Source organism: Phocoena phocoena, chromosome 2 (genome assembly GCF_963924675.1).
Source record: "Phocoena phocoena chromosome 2, mPhoPho1.1, whole genome shotgun sequence".
Classification (NCBI taxonomy): Eukaryota; Metazoa; Chordata; class Mammalia; order Artiodactyla; family Phocoenidae; genus Phocoena; species Phocoena phocoena.
Window position 1 is genome coordinate 94,829,260 of NC_089220.1, and position 27,609 is coordinate 94,856,868.

The window sequence follows — 27,609 nt, forward strand, 5'->3', positions numbered from 1 at the left end:
TTATCTGTGCTAATTTCAGTCTCTGGTTTTATGCAGCCCCCCAAGGCACCTTTCCCCATAAGCAAGCACTAGTTGGTTTTCTAAATTTGAGACCCTGTTCTGTTTTGTAATTCAGTTCATGTGTAGTCAAGTTTACATTCCGTGTATTAGTGATATCTTATGATGTTTCTTTTTCTGTGTGACGTAGTTCACGTAGAATCACCGTACCTGCATCCACTCACTATGCCGCTACGGGCCTGATGACACAGATTTCATTGCTGAGTGATATTGCATTGCACGTACGTGCCACAACTTCTTTATCCATTTTTTGCTTTCTGGGATATTTACCTGGTACTGTAGTCGAGCTTCTTGGAAACACAGCCGTCCCAAATTTTGGAGTGGCTCTCTGTTTTTGATTTTAATTTCCCTAAGGAATAGGACCATAAGTGCAATTGCCATAGGCTGTGTTGCTTTATTTCTTACGTGTTTCAGGAAACACCATACACTTCTCCAGGGTGGCTGTCGGCAATTTACATCCTGCCAATCAGCATAACAAGGCTCCCTGTTCTCCATATCCTGTCCTACCTTTCTGGATTTTACACTTTTTTCAGATGGCCCTCTTGCCCAGGGGGCAGTGAGACTTCATTGTAGTGCAGATTTCCTTTACAGGCTTGCTTGGTTGGCCAAAAAGGGCATATGCGTTTTTTCCTGAATATATTCAGGAAAAAACGCATACGCACTTTTTGGCCAAGTGCATCATTGTCGACGTTGTGCCTCTTTTCCTATGCTTTCAGGGCAATTCCAGTCTACCCCTGCAATCGTTTTCCTGAAATTCTGCCCCGCTTTCAAGTCCCCTACGCAGGCTTACTTCAATATACTTTTGGAAGATAGCTGTCATTTATAACTCTGCAGGTTTGTGAATTACCGTGCCCCTGAGCTCCCTTCTTCAACTCGCTTTCTTGTGAGCTGGGCACAAAACCGCAGGATTGCTTCAGGCCCTAATCTGTTTCCAGCAGGGCACACTGAGCCTTTGTTTAATTCCTCTTCCTGGTGGGCAATGTGCGTTACATTTGCCCGTGCAGACACCTACAGCTAGTCTCTCATTGGTTCTCCCTATTCCTGTTCATCTTGCACAGAAATTGCAAGCTGTGCCAAAGAGGAGGTTAAAGGCACTGACTCTCTAAGCGGGGAGAGTGTTAGTAAAGCATCTGGAATGGTGAACCCGAGGACCAGGATACGAAAACTGAGATGCATTTTAAATCGTTTCCCAATCACACGGTGGACGATACTCTGGGTTTCCCATGCATGTTTTAGCTGGAGGAAGAATCCCTTGAACCTGCAGAGTTGGGACCCATGGAATGGGTACCATGCAGTATGACTTCAAAGGGTCTGCATTTGCTCACCGACACTCACGAATGCTATCAGCCTGAAGTGTCCAGCCTTATGTCTCAACCAGCTCTGGGTGTAGATGTGGTCAATCCCGGTTGCATCACATGCCCTGAGTGAATTATTTAAGAATTGCTCTCTATTTCACTGTCTTTGTGTTTTGTTTTTGAAATTTATTTTGATAATGGGATTTATAGGATTTTCACTGCTGCGTATCGGCCGCTGTACACACGCTTGATTCTCTTACGGAGACATATATATCCATGGGTTTTAAGATTCTTCCTAGTCAGGTATATTCCTAGGCGTTGAATATGTGGTGTTGGGTCCATTTCGTTGAGCAAGGAGTAGGTCTTTTTTATTACATATTTGGCTTATGGAAAGTTATCTGTGCTAATTTCAGTCTCTGGTTTTATGCAGCACCCCAAGGCACCTTTCACCATAAGCAAGGACTAGTCGGTTTTCTAAATTTGAGACCCTGTTCTGTTTTGTAATTCAGTTCATGTGTAGTCAAGTTTACATTCCGTGTATTAGTGATATCTTATGATGTTTCTTTTTCTGTGTGACGTAGTTCACGTAGAATCACCGTACCTGCATCCACTTACTATGCCGCTACGGGCCTGATGACACAGATTTCATTGCTGAGTGATATTGCATTGCACGTACGTGCCACAACTTCTTTATCCATTTTTTGCTTTCTGTGATATTTACCTGATACTGTAGACGAGCTTCTTGTGAACACAGCCGTCCCAAATATTGGGGTGGCTGTCTGTTTTTGATTTTAATTTCCGTAAGCTATAGGACCATAAGTGGAAGTGCCATAGGCTGTCTTGCTTTGTTTCTTACGTGTTTCAGGAAACACCATACACTTCTCCAGGGTGGCTGCTGGCAATTTACATCCTGCCAATCAGCATAACAAGGCTCCCTGTTCTCCATATCCTGTCCTACCTTTCTGGATTTTACACTTTTTTTCAGATGGCCCTTTTGCCCGGGGGACAGTGAGACTTCATTGTAGTGCAGATTTCCTTTACAGGCTTGCTTGGTTGGCCAAAAAGGGCGTATGCGTTTTTTCCTGAATATATTCAGGAAAAAACGCATACGCCCTTTTTGGCCAAGTGCATCATTGTCGACGTTGTGCCTCTTTTCCTATGCTTTCAGGGCAATTCCAGTCTACCCCCTGCAATCGTTTTCCTGAAATTCTGCCCTGCTTTCAAGTCCCCTTCGCAGGCTTACTTCAATATATTTTTGGAGGATAGCTGTCATTTATAACTCTGCAGGTTTGTGAATTACAGTGCCCCTGAGCTCCTTTCTTCAACTCGCTTTCTTGTGAGCTGGGCAGAAAACCGCAGGATTGCTTCAGGCCCTAATCTGTTTCCGGCAGGGCATGCTGAGCCTTTGGTTAATTCCTCTTCCTGGTGGGAAATGAGCGTTACATTTGCCCGTGCAGACACCTACAGCTAGTCTCTCATTGGTTCTCCCTATTCTTGTTCATCTTGCACAGAAATTGCAAGCTGTGCCAAACAGGAGGTTAAAGGCACTGACTCTCCAAGCAGGGAGAGTGTTAGTAAAGCATCTGGAATGGTGAACCCGAGGACCAGGATACGAAAACTGAGATGCATTTTAAATCGTTTCCCAATCACACGGTGGATGATACTCTGGGTTTCCCATGCATGTTTTAGCTGGAAGAAGAATCCCTTGAACCTGGAGAGTTGGGACCCATGGAATGGGTACCATGCAGTATGACTTCAAAGGGTCTGCATTTGCTCACCAAAACTCACCAATGCTATCAGGCTGAAGTGTCCAGCCTTATGTCTCAACCAGCTCTGGGTGTAGATGTGGTCAATCCCGGTTGCATCACATGCCCTGAGTGAATTATTTAAGAATTGCTCTCTATTTCACTGTCTTTGTGTTTTGTTTTCGAAATTTATTTTGATAATGGGATTTATCGGATTTTCACTGCTGCGTTTCGGCCGCTGTACACACGCTTGATTCTCTTACGGAGACATATATATCCATGGGTTTTAAGATTCTTCCTAGTCAGGTATATTCCTAGGCGTTTAATATGTGGTGTTGGGTCCATTTCGTTGAGCAAGGAGTAGGTCTTGTCTATTACATATTTGGCTTATGGAAAGTTATCTGTGCTAATTTCAGTCTCTGGTTTTATGCAGCACCCCAAGGCACCTTTCCCCATAAGCAAGCACTAGTTGGTTTTCTAAATTTGAGACCCTGTTCTTTTTTGTAATTCAGTTCATGTGTAGTCAAGTTTACATTCCGTGTATTAGTGATATCTTATGATGTTTCTTTGTCTGTGGGACGTAGTTCACGTAGAATCACCGTACCTGCGTCCACTCACTATGCCGCTACGGGCCTGATGACACAGATTTCATTGCTGAGTGATATTGCATTGTACGTACGTGCCACAACTTCTTTATCCATTTTTTGCTTTCTGGGATATTTACCTGATACTGTAGACGAGCTTCTTGTGAACACAGCCGTCCCAAATATTGGGGTGGATGTCTGTTTTTGATTGTAATTTCCGTAAGCTGTAGGACCATAAGTGGAAGTGCCATAGGCTGTGTTGCTTTGTTTCTTACGTGTTTCAGGAAACACCATACACTTCTCCAGGGTGGCTGCTGGCAATTTACATCCTGCCAATCAGCATAACAAGGCTCCCTGTTCTCCATATCCTGTCCTACCTTTCTGGATTTTACACTTTTTTCAGATGGCCCTTTTGCCCGGGGGGGGGGCAGTGAGATTTCATTGTAGTGCAGATTTCCATTACAGGCTTGCTTGGTTGGCCAAAAAGGGCGTATGCGTTTTTTCCTGAATATATTCAGGAAAAAACGCATACGCCCTTTTTGGCCAAGTGCATCATTGTCGACGTTGTGCCTCTTTTCCTATGCTTTCAGGGCAATTCCTGTCTACCGCCTGCAATCGTTTTCCTGAAATTCAGCCCCGCTTTCAAGTCCCCTTCGCAGGCTTACTTCAATATATTTTTGGAGGATAGCTGTCATTTATAACTCTGCAGGTTTGTGAAGTTTGTGAAGTACAGTGCCCCTGAGCTCCTTTCCTCAACTCGCTTTCTTGTGAGCTGGGCACAAAACCGCAGGATTGCTTCAGGCCCTAATCTGTTTCCAGCAGGGCACACTGAGCCTTTGTTTAATTCCTCTTCCTGGTGGGCAATGAGCGTTACATTTGCCCGTGCAGACACCTACAGCTAGTCTCTCATTGGTTCTCCCTATTCCTGTTCATCTTGCACAGAAATGGCAAGCTGTGCCAAACAGGAGGTTAAAGGCACTGACTCTCCAAGCAGGGAGAGTGTTAGTAAAGCATCTGGAATGGTGAACCCGAGGACCAGGATACGAAAACTGAGATGCATTTTAAATCGTTTCCCAATCACACGGTGGACGATACTCTGGGTTTCCCATGCATGTTTTAGCTGGAGGAAGAATCGCTTGAACCTGGAGAGTTGGGACCCATGGAATGGGTACCATGCAGTATGACTTCAAAGGGTCTGCATTTGCTCACCGAAACTCACCAGTGCTATCAGCCTGAATTGTCCAGCCTTATGTCTCAACCAGCTCTGGGTGTAGATGAGGTCAATCCCGGTTGCATCACATGCCCTGAGTGAATTATTTAAGAATTGCTCTCTATTTCACTGTCTTTGTGTTTTGTTTTCGAAATTTATTTTGATAATGGGATTTATCGGATTTTCTCTGCTGCATTTCCGCCGCTGTACACATGCTTGATTCTCTTACGGAGACATATATATCCATGGGTTTTCAGATTCTTCCTAGTCAGGTATATTCCTAGGCGTTGAATATGTGGTGTTGAGTCCATTTCGTTGAGCAAGGAGTAGGTCTTGTCTATTACATATTTGGCTTATGGAATGTTATCTGTGCTAATTTCAGTCTCTGGTTTTATGCAGCACCCCAAGGCTCCTTTCCCCATAAGCAAGCACTAGTTGATTTTCTAAATTTGAGACCCTGTTCTGTTTTGTAATTCAGTTCATGTGTAGTCAAGTTTACATTCCGTGTATTAGTGATATCTTATGATGTTTCTTTTTCTGTGTGACGTAGTTCACGTAGAATCACCGTACCTGCATCCACTTACTATGCCGCTACGTGCCTGATGACACAGATTTCATTGCTGAGTGATATTGCATTGCACGTACGTGCCACAACTTCTTTATCCATTTTTTGCTTTCTGGGATATTTACCTGATACTGTAGACGAGCTTCTTGTGAACACAGCCGTCCCAAATATTGGGGTGGCTGTCTGTTTTTGATTTTAATTTCCGTAAGCTATAGGACCATAAGTGGAAGTGCCATAGGCTGTGTTGCTTTGTTTCTAACGTGTTTCAGGAAACACCATACACTTCTCCAGGGTGGCTGCTGGCAATTTACATCCTGCAAATCAGCATAACAAGGCTCCCTGTTCTCCATATCCTGTCCTACCTTTCTGGATTTTACACTTTTTTCAGATGGCCCTTTTGCCCGGGGGGGCGGTGAGATTTCATTGTAGTGCAGATTTCCTTTACAGGCTTGCTTGGTTGGCCAAAAAGGGCGTATGCGTTTTTTCCTGAATATATTCAGGAAAAAACGCATACGTCCTTTTTGGCCAAGTGCATCATTGTCGACGTTGTGCCTCTATTCCTATGCTTTCAGGGCAATTCCAGTCTACCCCCTGCAATCGTTTTCCTGAAATTCAGCCCCGCTTTCAAGTCCCCTTCGCAGGCTTACTTCAATATATTTTTGGAGGATAGCTGTCATTTATAACTCTGCAGGTTTGTGAAGTACAGTGCCCCTGAACTCCTTTCTTCAACTCGCTTTCTTGTGAGCTGGGCACAAAACCACAGGATTGCTTCAGGCCCTAATCTGTTTCCAGCAGGGCACACTGAGCCTTTGTTTAATTCCTCTTCCTGGTGGGCAATGAGCGTTACATTTGCCCGTGCAGACACCTACAGCTAGTCTCTCATTGGTTCTCCCTATTCCTGTTCATCTTGCACAGAAATTGCAAGCTGTGCGAAAGAGGAGGTTAAAGGCACTGACTCTCCAAGCGGGGAGAGTGTTAGTAAAGCATCTGGAATGGTGAACCCGAGGACCAGGATACGAAAACTGAGATGCATTTTAAATCATTTCCCAATCACATGGTGGACGATACTCTGGGATTCCCATGCATGTTTTAGCTGGAGGAAGAATCCCTTGAACCTGGAGATTTGGGACCCATGGAATGGGTACCATGCAGTATGACTTCAAAGGGTCTGCATTTCCTCACCGAAACTCACCAATGCTATCAGCCTGAAGTGTCCAGCCTTATGTCTCAACCAGCTCTGGGTGTAGATGTGGTGAATCTCGGTTGCATCACATGCCCTGAGTGAATTATTTAAGAATTGCTCTCTAATTCACTGTCTTTGTGTTTTGTTTTCGAAATTTATTTTGATAATGGGATTTATCGGATTTTCACTGCTGCGTTTCGGCCGCTGTACACACGCTTGATTCTCTTACGGAGACATATATATCCATGGGTTTTAAGATTCTTCCTAGTCAGGTATATTCCTAGGCGTTGAATATGTGGTGTTGGGTCCATTTCGTTGAGCAAGGAGTAGGTCTTGTCTATTACATATTTGGCTTATGGAAAGTTATCTGTGCTAATTTCAGTCTCTGGTTTTATGCAGCAACCCAACGCACCTTTCCCCATAAGCAAGCACTAGTTGGTTTTCTAAATTTGAGACCCTGTTCTTTTTTGTAATTCAGTTCATGTGTAGTCAAGTTTACATTCCGTGTATTAGTGATATCTTATGATGTTTCTTTTTCTGTGTGACGTAGTTCACGTAGAATCACCGTACCTGCATCCACTCACTATGCCGCTACGGGCCTGATGACACAGATTTCATTGCTGAGTGATATTGCATTGTACGTACGTGCCACAACTTCTTTATCCATTTTTTGCTTTCTGGGATATTTACCTGATACTGTAGACGAGCTTCTTGTGAACACAGCCGTCCCAAATATTGGGGTGGCTGTCTGTTTTTGATTTTAATTTCCGTAAGCTATAGGACCATAAGTGGAAGTGCCATAGGCTGTGTTGCTTTGTTTCTTACGTGTTTCAGGAAACACCATACACTTCTCCAGGGTGGCTGCTGGTAATTTACATCCTGCCAATCAGCATAACAAGGCTCCCTGTTCTCCATATCCTGTCCTACCTTTCTGGATTTTACACTTTTTTCAGATGGCCCTTTTGCCCGGGGGGCCAGTGAGATTTCATTGTAGTGCAGATTTCCTTTAGAGGCTTGCTTGGTTGGCCAAAACGGGCGTATGCGTTTTTTCCTGAATATATTCAGGAAAAAACGCATACGCCTTTTTTGGCCAAGTGCATCATTGTCGACGTTGTGCCTCTTTTCCTATGCTTTCAGGGCAATTCCAGTCTACCCCCTGCAATCGTTTTCCTGAAATTCAGCCCCGCTTTCAAGTCCCCTTCGCAGGCTTACTTCAATATATTTTTGGAGGATAGCTGTCATTTATAACTCTGCAGGTTTGTGAAGTACAGTGCCCCTGAGCTCCTTTCTTCAACTCGCTTTCTTGTGAGATGGGCACAAAACCGCAGGATTGCTTCATGCCCTAATCTGTTTCCAGCAGGGCACACTGAGCCTTTGTTTAATTCCTCTTCCTGGTGGGCAATGAGCGTTACATTTGCCCGTGCAGACACCTACAGCTAGTCTCTCATTGGTTCTCCCTATTCCTGTTCATCTTTCACAGAAATGGCAAGCTGTGCCAAACAGGAGGTTAAAGGCACTGACTCTCCAAGCGGGGAGAGTGTTAGTAAAGCATCTGGAATGGTGAACCCGAGGACCAGGATACGAAAACTGAGATGCATTTTAAATCGTTTCCCAATCACACGGTGGACGATACTCTGGGTTTCCCATGCATGTTTTAGCTGGAGGAAGAATGCCTTGAACCTGGAGAGTTGGGACCCATGGAATGGGTACCATGCAGTATGACTTCAAAGGGTCTGCATTTGCTCACCGAAACTCACCAGTGCTATCAGCCAGAAGTGTCCAGCCTTATGTCTCAACCATCTCTGGGTGTATATGTGGTCAATCCCGGTTGCATCACATGCCCTGAGTGAATTATTTAAGAATTGCTCTCTATTTCACTGTCTTTGTGTTTTGTTTTCGAAATTTATTTTGATAATGGGATTTATCGGATTTTCACTGCTGCATTTCGGCCGCTGTACACACGCTTGATTCTCTTACGGAGACATATATATCCATGGGTTTTAAGATTCTTCCTAGTCAGGTATATTCCTAGGCGTTGAATATGTGGTGTTGGGTCCATTTCGTTGAGCAAGGAGTAGGTCTTGTCTATTACATATTTGGCTTATGGAAAGTTACTGTGCTAATTTCAGTCTCTGGTTTTATGCAGCACCCCAACGCACCTTTCCCCATAAGCAAGCACTAGTTGGTTTTCTAAATTTGAGACCCTGTTCTGTTTTGTAATTCAGTTCATGTGTAGTCAAGTTTACATTCCGTGTATTAGTGATATCTTATGATGTTTCTTTTTCTGTGTGACGTAGTTCACGTAGAATCACCGTACCTGCATCCACTCACTATGCCGCTACGGGCCTGATGACACAGATTTCATTGCTGAGTGATATTGCATTGCACGTACGTGCCACAACTTCTTTATCCATTTTTTGCTTTCTGGGATATTTACCTGATACTGTAGACGAGCTTCTTGTGAACACAGCCGTCCCAAATATTGGGGTGGCTGTCTGTTTTTGATTTTAATTTCCGTAAGCTATAGGACCATAAGTGGAAGTGCCATAGGCTGTGTTGCTTTGTTTCTTACGTGTTTCAGGAAACACCATACACTTCTCCAGGGTGGCTGCTGGCAATTTACATCCTGCCAATCAGCATAACAAGGCTCCCTGTTCTCCATATCCTGTCCTACCTTTCTGGATTTTACACTTTTTTCAGATGGCCCTTTTGCCCGGGGGGGCAGTGAGATTTCATTGTAGTGCAGATTTCCTTTACAGGCTTGCTTGGTTGGCCAAAAAGGGCATATGCGTTTCTTCCTGAATATATTCAGGAAAAAACGCATACGCCCTTTTTGGCCAAGTGCATCATTGTCGACGTTGTGCCTCTTTTCCTATGCTTTCAGGGCAATTCCTGTCTACCGCCTGCAATCGTTTTCCTGAAATTCAGCCCCGCTTTCAAGTCCCCTTCGCAGGCTTACTTCAATATATTTTTGGAGGATAGCTGTGATTTATAACTCTGCAGGTTTGTGAAGTAAAGTGCCCCTGAGCTCCTTTCTTCAACTCGCTTTCTTGTGAGCTGGGCACAAAACCGCAGGATTGCTTCAGGCCCTAATCTGTTTCCAGCAGGGCACACTGAGCCTTTGTTTAATTCCTCTTCCTGGTGGGCAATGAGCGTTACATTTGCCCGTGCAGACACCTACAGCTACTCTCTCATTGGTTCTCCCTATTCCTGTTCATCTTGCACAGAAATGGCAAGGTGTGCCAAACAGGAGGTTAAAGGCACTGACTCTCCAAGCGGGGAGAGTGTTAGTAAAGCATCTGGAATGGTGAACCCGAGGACCAGGATACGAGAACTGAGATGCATTTTAAATCGTTTCCCAATCACACAGTGGACGATACTCTGGGTTTCCCATGCATGTTTTAGCTGGAGGAAGAATGCCTTGAACCTGGAGAGTTGGGACCCATGGAATGGGTACCATGCAGTATGACTTCAAAGGGTCTGCATTTGCTCACCGAAACTCACCAGTGCTATCAGCCTGAAGTGTCCAGACTTATGTCTCAACCAGCTCTGGGTGTAGATGTGGTCAATCCCGGTTTCATCACATGCCCTGAGTGAATTATTTAAGAATTGCTCTCTATTTCACTGTCTTTGTGTTTTGTTTTCGAAATTTATTTTGATAAAGGGATTTATCGGATTTTCACTGCTGCATTTCCGCCGCTGTACACACGCTTGATTCTCTTACGGTGACATATATATCCATGGGTTTTAAGATTCTTCCTAGTCAGGTATATTCCTAGGCGTTGAATATGTGGTGTTGAGTCCATTTCGTTGAGCAAGGAGTAGGTCTTGTCTATTACATATTTGGCTTATGGAATGTTATCTGTGCTAATTTCAGTCTCTGGTTTTATGCAGCACCCCAACGCACCTTTCCCCATAAGCAAGCACTAGTTGGTTTTCTAAATTTGAGACCCTGTTCTGTTTTGTAATTCAGTTCATGTGTAGTCAAGTTTACATTCCGTGTATTAGTGATAACTTATGATGTTTCTTTTTCTGTGTGACGTAGTTCACGTAGAATCACTGTACCTGCATCCACTCACTATGCCGCTACGGGCCTGATGACACAGATTTCATTGCTGAGTGATATTGCATTGCACGTACGTGCCACAACTTCTTTATCCATTTTTTGCTTTCTGGGATATTTACCTGATACTGTAGACGAGCTTCTTGTGAACACAGCCGTCCCAAATATTGGGGTGGCTGTCTGTTTTTGATTTTAATTTCCGTAAGCTATAGGACCATAAGTGGAAGTGCCATAGGCTGTGTTGCTTTGTTTCTTACGTGTTTCAGGAAACACCATACACTTCTCCAGGGTGGCTGCTGGCAATTTACATCCTGCCAATCAGCATAACAAGGCTCCCTGTTCTCCATATCCTGTCCTACCTTTCTGGATTTTACACTTTTTTCAGATGGCACTTTTGCCCGGGGGGGCAGTGAGATTTCATTGTAGTGAGGATTTCCTTTACAGGCTTGCTTGGTTGGCCAAAAAGCGCGTATGCGTTTTTCCCTGAATATATTCAGGAAAAAACGCATACGCACTTTTTGGCCAAGTGCATCATTGTCGACATTGTGCCTCTTTTCCTATGCTTTCAGGGCAATTCCAGTCTACCCCCTGCAATCGTTTTCCTGAAATTCAGCCCCGCTTTCAAGTCCCCTTGGCAGGCTTACTTCAATATATTTTTGGAGGATAGCTGTCATTTATAACTCTGCAGGTTTGTGAAGTACAGTGCCCCTGAGCTCCTTTCTTCAACTCGCTTTCTTGTGAGCTGGGCACAATACCGCAGGATTGCTTCAGGCCCTAATCTGTTTTCAGCACGGCACACTGAGCCTTTTTTTAATTCCTCTTCCTGGTCGGCAATGAGCGTTACATTTGCCCGTGCAGACACCTACAGCTAGTCTCTCATTGGTTCTCCCTATTCCTGTTCATCTTGCACAGAAATGGCAAGCTGTGCCAAACAGGAGGTTAAAGGCACTGACTCTCCAAGGGGGAGAGTGTTAGTAAAGCATCTGGAATGGTGAACCCGAGGACCAGGATACGAAAACTGAGATGCATTTTAAATCGTTTCCCAATCACACGGTAGACGATACGCTGTGTTTCCCATGCATGTTTTAGCTGGAGGAAGAATGCCTTGAACCTGGAAAGTTGGGACCCATGGAATGGGTACCATGCAGTATGACTTCAAAGGGTCTGCATTTGCTCACCGAAACTCACCAGTGCTATCAGCCTGAAGTGTCCAGCCTTATGTCTCAACCAGCTCTGGGTGTAGATGTGGTCAATCCCGGTTGCATCACATGCCCTGAGTGAATTATTTAAGAATTGCTCTCTATTTCACTGTCTTTGTGTTTTGTTTTAGAAATTTATTTTAATAATGGGATTTATCGGATTTTCACTGCTGCGTTTCGGCTGCTGTACCCACGCTTGATTCTCTTACGGAGACATATATATCCATGGGTTTTAAGATTCTTCCTAGTCAGGTATACTCCTAGGCGTTGAATATGTGGTGTTGGGTCCATTTCGTTGAGCAAGGAGTAGGTCTTGTCTATTACATATTTGGCTTATGGAAAGTTATCTGTGCTAATTTCAGTCTCTGGTTTTATGCAGCACCCCAAGGCACCTTTCCCCATAAGCAAGCACTAGTTGGTTTTCTAAATTTGAGACCCTGTTCTTTTTTGTAATTCAGTTCATGTGTAGTCAAGTTTACATTCCGTGTATTAGTGATATCTTATGATGTTTCTTTTTCTGTGTGACGTAGTTCACGTAGAATCACCGTACCTGCATCCACTCACTATGCCGCTACGGGCCTGATGACACAGATTTCATTGCTGAGTGATATTGCATTGTACGTACGTGCCACAACTTCTTTATCCATTGTTTGCTTTCTGGGATATTTACCTGATACTGTAGACGAGCTTATTGTGAACACAGCCGTCCCAAATATTGGGGTGGCTGTCTGTTTTTGATTTTAATTTCCATAAGCTATAGGACCATAAGTGGAAGTGCCATAGGCTGTGTTGCTTTGTTTCTTACGTGTTTCAGGAAACACCATACACTTCTCCAGGGTGGCTGCTGGCAATTTACATCCTGCCAATCAGCCTAACAAGGCTCCCTGTTCTCCATATCCTGTCCTATCTTTCTGGTTTTTACACTTTTTTCAGATGGCCCTTTTGCCCCGGGGGCAGTGAGACTTCATTGTAGTGCAGATTTCCTTTACAGTCTTGCTTGGTTGGCCAAAAAGGGCATATGCGTTTTTTCCTGAATATATTGAGGAAAAAACGCATACGCCCTTTTTCGCCAAGTGCATCATTGTCGACGTTGTGCCTCTTTTCCTATGCTTTCAGGGCAATTCCAGTCTACCCCCTGCAATTGTTTTCCTGAAATTCAGCCCCGCTTTCAAGTCCCCTTCGCAGGCTTACTTCAATATATTTTTGGAGGATAGCTGTCATTTATAACTCTGCAGGTTTGTGAAGTACAGTGCCCCTGAGCTCCTTTCTTCAACTCGCTTTCTTGTGAGCTGGGCACAAAACCGCAGGATTGCTTCAGGCCCTAATCTGTTTCCAGCAGGGCACTCTGAGCCTTTGTTTAATTCCTCTTCCTGGTGGGCAATGAGCGTTACATTTGCCCGTGCAGACACCTACAGCTAGTCTCTCATTGGTTCTCCCTATTCCTGTTCATCTTGCACAGAAATGGCAAGCTGTGCCAAACAGGAGGTTAAAGGCACTGACTCTCCAAGCGGGGAGAGTGTTAGTAAAGCATCTGGAATGGTGAACCCGAGGACCAGGATAAGAAAACTGAGATGCCTTTTAAATCATTTCCAAATCACACGGTGGACGATACTCTGGGTTTCCCATGCATGTTTTAGCTGGAGGAAGAATGCCTTGAACCTGGAGAGTTGGGACCCATGGAATGGGTACCATGCAGTATGACTTCAAAGGGTCTGCATTTACTCACCGAAACTCACCAGTGCTATCAGCCAGAAGTGTCCAGCCTTATGTCTCAACCAGCTCTGGGTGTAGATGTGGTCAATCCCGGTTGCATCACATGCCCTGAGTGAATTATTTAAGAATTGCTTTCTATTTCACTGTCTTTGTGTTTTGTTTTCGAAATTTATTTTGATAATGGGATTTATCGGATTTTCACTGCTGCATTTCCGCCGCTGTACACACGCTTGATTCTCTTACGGAGACATATATATCCATGGGTTTTAAGATTCTTCCTAGTCAGGTATATTCCTAGGCGTTGAATATGTGGTGTTGAGTCCATTTCGTTGAGCAAGGAGTAGGTCTTGTCTATTACATATTTGGCTTATGGAATGTTATCTGTGCTAATTTCAGTCTCTGGTTTTATGCAGCACCCCAATACACCTTTCCCCATAAGCAAGCACTAGTTGGTTTTCTAAATTTGAGACCCTGTTCTGTTTTGTAATTCAGTTCATGTGTAGTCAAGTTTACACTCCGTGTATTAGTGATATCTTATGATGTTTCTTTTTCTGTGTGACGTAGTTCACGTAGAATCACCGTACCTGCATCCACTCACTATGCCGCTACGGGCCTGATGACACAGATTTCATTGCTGAGTGATATTGCATTGCACGTACGTGCCACAACTTCTTTATCCATTTTTTGCTTTCTGGGATATTTACCTGATACTGTAGACGAGCTTCTTGTGAACACAGCCGTCCCAAATATTGGGGTGGCTGTCTGTTTTTGATTTTAATTTCCGTAAGCTATAGGACCATAAGTGGAAGTGCCATAGGCTGTGTTGCTTTGTTTCTTACGTGTTTCAGGAAACACCATACACTTCTCCAGGGTGGCTGCTGGCAATTTACGTCCTGCCGATCAGCATAACAAGGCTCCCTGTTCTCCGTATCCTGTCCTACCTTTCTGGATTTTACACTTTTTTCAGATGGCCCTTTTGCCAGGGGGGGCAGTGAGATTTCATTGTAGTGCAGATTTCCTTTACAGGCTTGCTTGGTTGGCCAAAAAGGGCATATGCGTTTTTTCCTGAATATATTCAGGAAAAAACGCATACGCCCTTTTTCGCCAAGTGCATCATTGTCGACGTTGTGCCTCTTTTCCTATGCTTTCAGGGCAATTCCAGTCTACCGCCTGCAATCGTTTTCCTGAAATTCTGCCCCGCTTTCAAGTCCCCTTCGCAGGCTTACTTCAATATACTTTTGGAAGATAGCTGTCATTTATAACTCTGCAGATTTGTGAATTACAGTGCCCCTGAGCTCCTTTCTTCAACTCGCTTTCTTGTGAGCTGGGCACAAAACCGCAGGATTGCTTCAGGCCCTAATCTGTTTCCAGCAGGGCACACTGAGCCTTTGTTTAATTCCTCTTCCTGGTGGGCAATGAGCGTTACATTTGCCCGTGCAGACACCTAGAGCTAGTCTCTCATTGCTTCTCCCTATTCCTGTTCATCTTGCACAGAAATTGCAAGCTGTGCCAAACAGGAGGTTAAAGGCACTGACTCTCCAAGCGGGGAGAGTGTTAGTAAAGCATTTGGAATGGTGAACCTGAGGACCAGGATACGAAAACTGAGATGCATTTTAAATCGTTTCCCAATCACACGGTGGACGATACTCTGGGTTTCCCATGCATGTTTTAGCTGGAGGAAGAATCCCTTGAACCTGGAGAGTTGGGACCCATGGAATGGGTACCATGCAGTATGACTTCAAAGGGTCTGCATTTGCTCACCGAAACTCACCAATGCTATCAGCCTGAAGTATCCAGCCTTATGTCTCAACCAGCTCTGGGTGTAGATGTGGTCAATCCCGGTTGCATCACATGCCCTGAGTGAATTATTTAAGAATTGCTCTCTATTTCACTGTCTCTGTGTTTTGTTTTCGAAATTTATTTTGATAATGGGATTTATCGGATTTTCACTGCTGCGTTTCAGCCGCTATACACACGCTTGTCTCTCTTACGGAGACATATATATCCATGGGTTTTAAGATTCTTCCTAGTCAGGTATATTCCTAGGCGTTGAATATGTGGTGTTGAGTCCATTTCGTTGAGCAAGGAGTAGGTCTTGTCTATTACATATTTGGCTTATGGAAAGTTATCTGTGCTAATTTCAGTCTCTGGTTTTATGCAGCACCCCAAGGCACCTTTCCCCATAATTAAGCACTAGATGGTTTTCTAAATTTGAGACCCTGTTCTGTTTTGTAATTCAGTTCATGTGTTGTCAAGTTTACATTCCGTGTATTAGTGATATCTTATGATGTTTCTTTTTCTGTGTGACGTAGTTCACGTAGAATCACCGTACCTGCATCCACTCACTATGCCGCTACGGGCCTGATGACACAGATTTCATTGCTGAGTGATATTGCATTGTACGTACGTGCCACAACTTCTTTATCCATTTTTTGCTTTCTGGGATATTTACCTGATACTGTAGACGAGCTTCTTGAGAACACAGCCGTCTCAAAAATTGGGGTGGCTGTCTGTTTTTGATTTTAATTTCCGTAAGCTATAGGACCATAAGTGGAAGTGCCATAGGCTGTGTTGCTTTGTTTCTTACGTGTTTCAGGAAACACCATACACTTCTCCAGGGTGGCTGCTGGCAATTTACATCCTGCCAATCAGCATAACAAGGCTCTCTGTTCTCCATATCCTGTCCTACCTTTCTGGATTTTACACTTTTTTCAGATGGCCCTTTTGCCCGGGGGTCAGTGAGACTTCATTGTGGTGCAGAATTCCTTTACAGGCTTGCTGAGTTGGCCAAAAAGGGCGTATGCGTTTTTTCCTGAATATATTCAGGAAAAAACGCATACGCCCTTTTTGGCCAAGTGCATCATTGTCGACGTTGTGCCTCTTTTCCTATGCTTTCAGGGCAATTCCAGTCTACCCCCTGCAGTCGTTTTCCTGAAATTCTGCCCCGCTTTCAAGTCCCCTACGCAGGCTTACTTCAATATACTTTTGGAAGATAGCTGTCATTTATAACTCTACAGGTTTGTGAATTACAGTGCCCCTGAGCTCCTTTCTTCCACTCGCTTTCTTGTGAGCTGGGCACAAAACCGCAGGATTGCTTCAGGCCCTAATCTGTTTCCAGCAGGGCACACTGAGCCTTTGTTTAATTCCTCTTCCTGGTGGGCAATGAGCGTTATATTTGCCCGTGCAGACACCTACAGCTAGTCTCTCATTGGTTCTCCCTATTCCTGTTCATCTTGCAGAGAAATTGCAAGCTGTGCCAAAGAGGAGGTTAAAGGCACTGACTCTCTAAGCGGGGAGAGTGTTAGTAAAGCATCTGGAATGGTGAACCCGAGGACCAGGATACGAAATCTGAGATGCATTTTAAATCGTTTCCCAATCACACGGTGGACGATACTCTGGGTTTCCCATGCATGTTTTAGCTGGAGGAAGAATCCCTTGAACCTGGTGAGTTGGGACCCATGGAATGGGTACCATGCAGTATGACTTCAAAGGGTCTGCATTTGCTCACCGTAACTCACCAATGCTATCAGCCTGAAGTGTCCAGCCTTATGTCTCAACCAGCTCTGGGTGTAGATGTGGTCAATCCCGGTTGCATCACATGCCCTGAGTGAATTAGTTAAGAATTGCTCTCTATTTCACTGTCTTTGTGTTTTGTTTCCGAAATTTATTTTGATAATGGGATTTATCGGATTTTCACTGCTGCGTTTCGGCCGCTGTACACACGCTTGATTGTCTTACGGAGACATATATATATCCATGGGTTTTAAGATTCTTCCTAGTCAGGTATATTCCTAGGCGTTGAATATGTGGTGTTGAATCCATTTCGTTGAGCAAGGAGTAGGTCTTGTCTATTACATATTTGGCTTATGGAATGTTATCTGTGCTAATTTCAGTCTCTGGTTTTATGCAGCACCCCAAGGCACCTTTCCCCATAAGCAAGCAGTAGTTGGTTTTCTAAATTTGAGACCCTGTTCTGTTTTGTAATTCAGTTCATGTGTAGTCAAGTTTACATTCCGTGTATTAGTGATATCTTATGATGTTTCTTTTTCTGTGTGACGTAGTTCACGTAGAATCACCGTATCTGCATCCACTCACTATGCCGCTACGGGCCTGATGACACAGATTTCATTGCTGAGTGATATTGCATTGCACATACGTGCCACAACTTCTTTATCCATTTTTTGCTTTCTGGGATATTTACCTGGTACTGTAGACGAGCTTCTTGGGAACACAGCCGTCCCAAATTTTGGGGTGGCTCTCTGTTTTTGATTTTAATTTCCCTAAGGAATAGGACCATAAGTGCAATTGCCATAGGCTGTGTTGCTTTATTTCTTACGTGTTTCAGGAAACACCATACACTTCTCCAGGGTGGCTGTTGGCAATTTACATCCTGCCAATCAGCATAACAAGGCTCTCTGTTCTCCATATCCTGTCCTACCTTTCTGGATTTTACACTTTTTTCAGATGGCCCTCTTGCCCGGGGGGCAGTGAGACTTCATTGTAGGGCAGATTTCCTTTACAGGCTTGCTTGGTTGGCCAAAAAGGGCGTATGCGTTTTTTCCTGAATATATTCAGGAAAAAACGCATACGCCCTTTTTGGCCAAGTGCATCATTGTCGAGGTTGTGCCTCTTTTCCTATGCTTTCAGGGCAATTCCAGTCTACCCCCTGCAATCGTTTTCCTGAAATTCTGCCCCGCTTTCAAGTCCCCTACGCAGGCTTACTTCAATATACTTTTGGAAGATAGCTGTCATTTATAACTCTGCAGGTTTGTGAATTACAGTGCCCCTGAGCTCCTTTCTTCAACTCGCTTTCTTGTGAGCTGGGCACAAAACCGCAGGATTGCTTCAGGCCCTAATCTGTTTCCAGCAGGGCACACTGAGCCTTTGTTTAATTCCTCTTCCTGGTGGGCAATGAGCGTTACATTTGCCCGTGCAGACACCTAGAGCTAGTCTCTCATTGGTTCTCCCTATTCCTGTTCATCTTGCACAGAAATTGCAAGCTGTGCCAAAGAGGAGGTTAAAGGCACTGACTCTCTAAGCGGGGAGAGTGTTAGTAAAGCATCTGGAATGGTGAACCCGAGGACCAGGATACGAAAACTGAGATGCATTTTAAATCGTTTCCCAATCACACGGTGGACGATACTCTGGGTTTCCCATGCATGTTTTAGCTGGAGGAAGAATCCCTTGAACCTGGAGAGTTGGGACCCATGGAATGGGTACCATGCAGTAAGACTTCAAAGGGTCTGCATTTGCTCACCGTAACTCACCAATGCTATCAGCCTGAAGTGTCCAGCCTTATGTCTCAACCAGCTGTGGGTGTAGATGTGGTAAATCCCGGTTGCATCACATGCCATGAGTGAATTATTTAAGAATTGCTCTCTATTTCACTGTCTTTGTGTTTTGTTTTCGAAGTTTATTTTGATAATGGGATTTATCGGATTTTCACTGCTGCGTTTCGGCCGCTGTACACACGCTTGATTCTCTTATGGAGACATATATATCCATGGGTTTTAAGATTCTTCCTTGTCAGGTATATTCCTAGGCGTTGAATATGTGGTTTTGGGTCCATTTCGTTGAGCAAGGAGTAGGTCTTGTCTATTACATATTTGGCTTATGGAAAGTTATCTGTGCTAATTTCAGTCTCTGGTTTTATGCAGCACCCCAACGCACCTTTCCCCATAAGCAAGCACTAGTTGGTTTTCTAAATTTGAGACCCTGTTCTGTTTTGTAATTCAGTTCATGTGTAGTCAAGTTTACATTCCGTGTATTAGTGATATCTTATGATGTTTCTTTTTCTGTGTGACGTAGTTCACGTAGAATCACCGTACCTGCATCCACTCACTATGCCGCTACGGGCCTGATGACACAGATTTCATTGCTGAGTGATATTGCATTGTACGTACGTGCCACAACTTCTTTATCCATTTTTTGCTTTCTGGGATATTTACCTGATACTGTAGACGAGCTTCTTGTGAACACAGCCGTCCCAAATATTGGGGTGGCTGTCTGTTTTTGATTTTAATTTCCGTAAGCTATAGGACCATAAGTGGAAGTGCCATAGGCTGTGTTGCTTTGTTTCTTACGTGTTTCAGGAAACACCATACACTTCTCCAGGGTGGTTGCTGGCAATTTACATCCTGCCAATCAGCATAACAAGGCTCCCTGTTCTCCATATCCTGTCCTACCTTTCTGGATTTTACACTTTTTTCAGATGGCCCTTTTGCCCGGGGGGCAGTGAGACTTCATTGTAGTGCAGATTTCCTTTACAGGCTTGCTTGGTTGGCCAAAAAGGGCGTATGCGTTTTTTCCTGAATATATTCAGGAAAAAACGCATACGCCCTTTTTGGCCAAGTGCATCATTGTCGTCGTTGTGCCTCTTTTCCTATGCTTTCAGGGCAATTCCAGTCTACCCCCTGCAATCGTTTTCCTGAAATTCTGCCCCGCTTTCAAGTCCCCTTCGCAGGCTTACTTCAATATATTTTTGGAGGATAGCTGTCATTTATAACTCTGCAGGTTTCTGAATTACAGTGCCCCTGAGCTCCTTTCTTCAACTCGCTTTCTTGTGAGCTGGGCACAAAACCGCAGGATTGCTTCAGGCCCTAATCTGTTTTCAGCAGGGCACGCTGAGCTTTTGTTTAATTCCTCTTCCTGGTGGGCAATGAGCGTTACATTTGCCCGTGCAGACACCTACAGCTAGTCTCTCATTGGTTCTCCCTATTCCTGTTCATCTTGCACAGAAATTGCAAGCTGTGCCAAACAGGACGTTAAAGGCAGTGACTCTCCAAGCGGGGAGAGTGTTAGTAAAGCATCTGGAATGGTGAACCCGAGGACCAGGATACGAAAACTGAGATGCATTTTAAATCGTTTCCCAATCACACGGTGGACTATACTGTGGGGTTCCCATGCATGTTTTAGCTGGAGGAAGAATCCCTTGAACCTGAAGAGTTGGGACCCATAGAATAGGTACCATGCAGTATGACTTCAAAGGGTCTGCATTTGCTCACCGAAACTCACCAATGCTATCAGCCTGAAGTGTCCAGCCTTATGTCTCAACCAGCTCTGGGTGTAGATGTGGTCAATCCCGGTTGCATCACATGCCCTGAGTGAATTAGTTAAGAATTGCTGTCGATTTCACTGTCTTTGTGTTTTGTTTTCGAACTTTATTTTGATAATGGGATTTATCGGATTTTCACTGCTGCGTTTCGGCCGCCGTACACACGCTTGATTCTCTTACGGAGACATATATATGCATGGGTTTTAAGATTCTTCCTAGTCAGGTATATTGCTAAGCGTTCAATATGTGGTGTTGAGTCCATTTCGTTGAGCAAGGAGTAGGTCTTGTCTATTACATATTTGGCTTATGGAATGTTATCTGTGCTAATTTCAGTCTCTGGTTTTATGCAGCACCCCAAGGCACCTTTCCCCATAAGCAAGCAGTAGTTTGTTTACTAAATTTGAGACCCTGTTCTGTTTTGTAATTCAGTTCATGTGTATTCAAGTTTACATTCCGTGTATTAGTGATACCTTATGATGTTTCTTTTTCTGTGTGACGTAGTTCACGTAGAATCACCGTACCTGCATCCACTCACTATGCCGCTACGGGCCTGATGACACAGATTTCATTGCTGAGTGATATTGCATTGCACGTACGTGCCACAACTTCTTTATCCATTTTTTGCTTTCTGGGATATTTACCTGGTACTGTAGACGAGCTTCTTGGGAACACAGCCGTCCCACACTTTGGGGTGGCTCTCTGTTTTTTTTTTTAATTTCCCTAAGGAATAGAACCATAAGTGCAATTGCCATAGGCTGTGTTGCTTTATTTCTTACGTGTTTCTGGAAACACCATACACTTCTCCAGGGTGGCTGTTGGCAATTTACATCCTGCCAATCAGCATAACAAGGCTCCCTGTTCTCCATATCCTGTCCTACCTTTCTGGATTTTACACTTTTTTCAGATGGCCCTCTTGCCCGGGGGGCAGTGAGACTTCATTGTAGTGCAGATTTCCTTTACAGGCTTGCTTGGTTGGCCAAAAAGGGCGTATGCGTTTTTTCCTGAATATATTCAGGAAAAAACGCATACGCCCTTTTTGGCCAAGTGCATCATTGTCGACGTTGTGCCTCTTTTCCTATGCTTTCAGGGCAATTCCAGTCTACCCCCTGCAATCGTTTTCCTGAAATTCTGCCCCGCTTTCAAGTCCCCTACGCAGGCTTACTTCAATATACTTTTGGAAGATAGCTGTCATTTATAACTCTGCAGGTTTGTGAATTACAGTGCCCCTGAGCTCCTTTCTTCAACTCGCTTTCTTGTGAGCTGGGCACAAAACCGCAGGATTGCTTCAGGCCCTAATCTGTTTCCAGCAGGGCACACTGAGCCTTTGTTTAATTCCTCTTCCTGGTGGGCAATGAGCGTTACATTTGCCCGTGCAGACACCTACAGCTAGTCTCTCATTGGTTCTCCCTATTCCTGTTCATCTTGCACAGAAATTGCAAGCTGTGCCAAAGAGGAGGTTAAAGGCACTGACTCTCTAAGCGGGGAGAGTGTTAATAAAGCATCTGGAATGGTGAACCCGAGGACCAGGATACGAAAACTGAGATGCATTTTAAATCGTTTCCCAATCACACGGTGGACGATACTCTGGGTTTCCCATGCATGTTTTAGCTGGAGGAAGAATCCCTTGAACCTGGAGAGTTGGGACCCATGGAATGGGTACCATGCAGTATGACTTCAAAGGGTCTGCATTTGCTCACCGAAACTCACCAATGCTATCAGCCTGAAGTGTCCAGCCTTATGTCTCAACCAGCTCTGGGTGTAGATGTGGTCAATCCCGGTTGCATCACATGCCCTGAGTGAATTATTTAAGAATTGCTCTCTATTTCACTGTCTTTGTGTTTTGTTTTCAAAATTTATTTTGATAATGGGATTTATCGGATTTTCACTGCTGCGTTTCGGCCGCTGTACACACGCTTGATTCTCTTACAGAGACATATATATATCCATGGGTTTTAAGATTCTTCCTAGTCAGGTATATTCCTAGGCGTTGAATATGTGGTGTTGAATCCATTTCGTTGAGCAAGGAGTAGGTCTTGTCTATTACATATTTGGCTTATGGAAAGTTATCTGTGCTAATTTCAGTCTCTGGTTTTATGCAGCACCCAAAGGCATCTTTCCCCATAAGCAAGCACTAGTTGGTTTTCTAAATTTGAGACCCTGTTCTGTTTTGTAATTCAGTTCATGTGTAGTCAAGTTTACATTCCGTGTATTAGTGATATCTTATGATGTTTCTTTTTCTGTGTGACGTAGTTCACGTAGAAACACCGTACCTGCATCCACTCACTATGCCGCTACGGGCCTGATGACACAGATTTCATTGCTGAGTGATATTGCATTGTACGTACGTGCCACAACTTCTTTATCCATTGTTTGCTTTCTGGAATATTTACCTGATACTGTAGACGAGCTTCTTGTGAACACAGCCGTCCCAAATATTGGGGTGGCTGTCTGTTTTTGATTTTAATTTCCGTAAGCTATAGGACCATAAGTGGAAGTGCCATAGGCTGTGTTGCTTTGTTTCTTACGTGTTTCAGGAAACACCATACACTTCTCCAGGATAGCTGCTGGCAATTTACATCCTGCCAATCAGCATAACAAGGCTCGCTGTTCTCCATATCCTGTCCTACCTTTCTGGATTTTACAGTTTTTTCCGATGGCCCTTTTGCCCGGGGGGCAGTGAGACTTCGTTGTGGTGCAGATTTCTTTACAGGCTTGCTTGGTTGGCCAAAAAGGGCGTATGCGTTTTTTCCTGAATATATTCAGGAAAAAACGCATACGCCCTTTTTGGCCAAGTGCATCATTGTCGACGTTGTGCCTCTTTTCCTATGCTTTCAGGGCAATTCCAGTCTACCCCTGCAATCGTTTTCCTGAAATTCTGCCCCGCTTTCAAGTCCCCTTCGCAAGCTTACTTCAATATATTTTTGGAGGATAGCTGTCATTTATAACTCTGCAGGTTTGTGAATTACAGTGCCCCTGAGCTCCTTTCTTCAACTCGCTTTCTTGTGAGCTGGGCACAAAACCGCAGGATTGCTTCAGGCCCTAATCTGTTTCCAGCAGGGCACACTGAGCCTTTGGTTAATTCCTCTTCCTGGTGGGAAATGAGCGTTACATTTGCCCGTGCAGACACCTATAGCTAGTCTCTCATTGTTTCTCCCTATTCCTGTTCATCTTGCACAGAAATTGCAAGCTGTCCCAAACAGGAGGTTAAAGGCACTGACTCTCCAAGCGGGGAGAGTGTTAGTAAAGCATCTGGAATGGTGAACCCGAGGACCAGGATACGAAAAATGAGATACATTTTAAATCGTTTCCCAATCACATGGTGGACGATATTCTGGGTTTCCCATGCATGTTTTAGCTGGAGGAAGAATCCCTTGAACCTGGAGAGTTGGGACCCATGGAATGGGTACCATGCAGTATGACTTCAAAGGGTCTGCATTTGCTCACCGAAACTCACCAATGCTATCAGCCTGAAGTGTCCAGCCTTATGTCTCAACGAGCTCTGGGTGTAGATGTGGTCAATCCCGGTTGCATCACATGCCCTCAGTGAATTAGTTAAGAATTGCTCTCTATTTCACTGTCTTTGTGTTTTGTTTTTGAAATTTATTTTGATAATGGGATTTATCGGATTTTCACTGCTGCCTTTATGCCGCTGTACACACGCTTGATTCTCTTACGGAGACATATAAATCAATGGGTTTTAAGATTCTTCCTAGTCAGGTATATTCCTAGGCGTTGAATATGTGGTGTTGAGTCCATTTCGTTGAGCAAGGAGTAGGTCTTGTCTATTACATATTTGGCTTATGGAATGTTATCTGTGCTAATTTCAGTCTCTGGTTTTATGCAGCACCCCAAGGCACCTTTCCCCATAAGCAAGCACTAGTTGGTTTTCTAAATTTGAGACCCTGTCCTGTTTTGTAATTCAGTTCATGTGTAGTCAAGTTTACATTCCGTGTATTAGTGATATCTTATGATGTTTCTTTTTCTGTGTGACGTAGTTCACGTAGAATCACCGTACCTGCATCCACTCACTATGCCGCTACGGACCTGATGACACAGATTTCATTGCTGAGTGATATTGCATTGCACGTACGTGCCACAACTTCTTTATCCATTTTTTGCTTTCTGGGATATTTACCTGGTACTGTAGACGAGCTTCTTGTGAACACAGCCGTCCCAAACATTGGGGTGGCTGTCTGTTTTTGATTTTAATTTCCGTTATGTTTGGGATCATAAGTGGAAGTGCCATAGGCTGTGTTGCTTTGTTTCTTATGGGTTTCAGGAAACACCATACAGTTCTCCAGGGTGGCTGCTGGCAATTTACATCCTGCCAATCAGCATAACAAGGCTCCCTGTTCTCCATATCCTGTCCTACCTTTCTGGATTTTACACTTTTTTCAGATGGCCCTTTTGCCCAGGGGGCAGTTAGACTTCATTGTAGCGCAGACTTCCTTTACAGGCTTGCTTGGTTTGCGAAAAAGGGCGTATGCGTTTTTTCCTGAATATATTCAGGAAAAAATGCATACGCACTTTTTGGCCAAGTGCACCATTGTCGACGTTCTGCCTCTTTTCCTATGCTTTCTGGGCAATTCCAGTCTACCCCCTGCAATCGTTTTCCTGAAATTCTGTCCCGCTTTCAAGTCCCCTTCGCAGGCTTACTTCAATATATTTTTGGAGGATAGCTGTCATTTATAACTCTGCAGGTTTGTGAATTACAGTGCCCCTGAGCTCCTTTCTTCAACTCGCTTTCTTGTGAGCTGGGCACAAAACCGCAGGATTGCTTCAGGCCCTAATCTGTTTCCGGCAGGGCACGCTGAGCCTTTGGTTAATTCCTCTTCCTGGTGGGAAATGAGCCTTACATTTGTCCGTGCAGACACCTATAGCTAGTCTCTCATTGGTTCTCCCTATTCCTGTTCATCTTGCGCAGAAATTGCAAGCTGTGCCAAACAGGAGGCTAAAGGCACTGACTCTCCAAGCGGGGAGAGTGTTAGTAAAGCATCTGGAATGGTGAACCCGAGGACCAGGATACGAAAACTGAGATGCATTTTAAATCGTTTCCTAATCACACGGTGGACCATACTCGCCGTTTCCCACGCATGTTTTAGCTGAAGAAAGAATCCCTTGAACCTGGAGAGTTGGGACCCTTGGATTGGGTCCCATGCAGTATGACTTCAAAGGATCTGCATTTGTTCACCGAAACTCACCAATGGTATCAGCCTGAAGTGTCCAGCCTTATGTCTCAACCTGCTCTGGGTGTAGATGTGGTAAATCCAGGTTGCATCACATGCCCTGAGTGAATTATTTAAGAATTGCTTCCTATTTCACTGTCATTGTGTTTTGTTTTTGAAATTTATTTTAATAATGGGATTTATCGGATTTTCACTGCCTCGTTTATGCCGCTGTACACGCGCTTGATTCTGTTACGGAGACATATAAGTCCATGGGTTTTAAGATTCTTACTAATCCGGTATATTCTTAGGCATTGAATATGGCGTGTGGAGTCCATTTCGTTGAGCAAGGAGTAGGTCTTGACTATTACATATTTGGCTTATGGAATGGTATCTGTGCTAATTTCAATCTCTGGTTTTATGCAGCACCCAACTCACCCTTCCCCTTAAGGAAGCATAAGTTGGTTTTCTTAATTTGAAACCCTCTTCTCTTTTGTAATTCAGTTCATGTGTAGCCATGTTAACATTCCATGTATTAGTGATATCTTATGTCTTTTTCTTTTTGAATTATGTGACTTCGAATGATCACACGTAACTCCTCTTGAGTTGTTATAACTGGCCGTATTTCATTGATTTCCAGGCTGAGTAATATTCCACTCTACATAAGCACCACATCTCTGTCCGTTTTTTCTCTGCAGATACTTTAAGTTATATCCTAGTCGAGGATCTTTTAAACAGAGAGGTGGTAAACATTGGGGTGCCTGTGTCCTCTCGATTTTTGTTTTTCCCAAGATATACGTCCATGAGTGCAAGTGCCCTGTGCTCGGTAGCTCATTTTTTAGATGCTTTAGTAAACACAATAGACTTATCCAGAGTGACTGTTGGCAATATACATTTCCACTATAAGACTCACAGGGCTCCCTTTTCTCCTTGCCCTGTCCTGCATTTCTGGTGTTTACACTTTATGAGGACGGCTCTTCTGACTGATGCAAAGTGATATGTTTTGTAGTATTGATTTCCAGTGCCCACCTGTTTGGTTGGCTAAAAAAGTGTATGCCCTTTTCTTGAATATATAGAGAAAAAGACGCATACACCCTTTTTGGCCAACTGCAATGTTGGCAATGTTCAGCCCCTTTTCTTGTGCTTAATGGCGAGTCCTTTCTACCTCTTCCAATCCCTTTCCTGCCATTCTCCGTTGCTTACAAGTCCTTTTCTCTGACTTTCCTCAAGACATTTTTCAGTGATAGATATTTTCAATTCTGCAGTTTCGTGAATTTTAGTGCCCCTGAGTTCCATTTTCCAACTTGTGTTTATGGGAACTGGCCACAAAGCATCAGGATTCCTCAAGCCCTATTCTGTTTCCATGGGCAACCCTAGCCTTTGGTCAATTCGTCTTCCTGATTGGAAATTAGAGTGGCATGTGCCTGTCCGAACACCTAGGACTTGTCTCTCATTGTTCCTCCTCCTTCTGCTTCATCCTCTGGACAAATTCCAAACTGTATGCAACAGGATGTTGACAGTGCTGACATCTCCAAGTGGGGAGACTGTTAGTAAAGACGCTGGAGTGGTGAACCCTAGCACCAAGAGATGAGGAGATGAGATGCCTTTTCCAAACTTTTCCCGATCAGACGGTATACCATCCTCTGGGTGTGACAGGCATGTTTTAGGTGTAGGAAGGGTCCCATTCATGTGAGGAGAACACCAGGGGATTTTAAATATCAGTGTCTCTCCGCAACCCAAACTGGGGAATTTTTTAAGCTACGGCTACACATATGT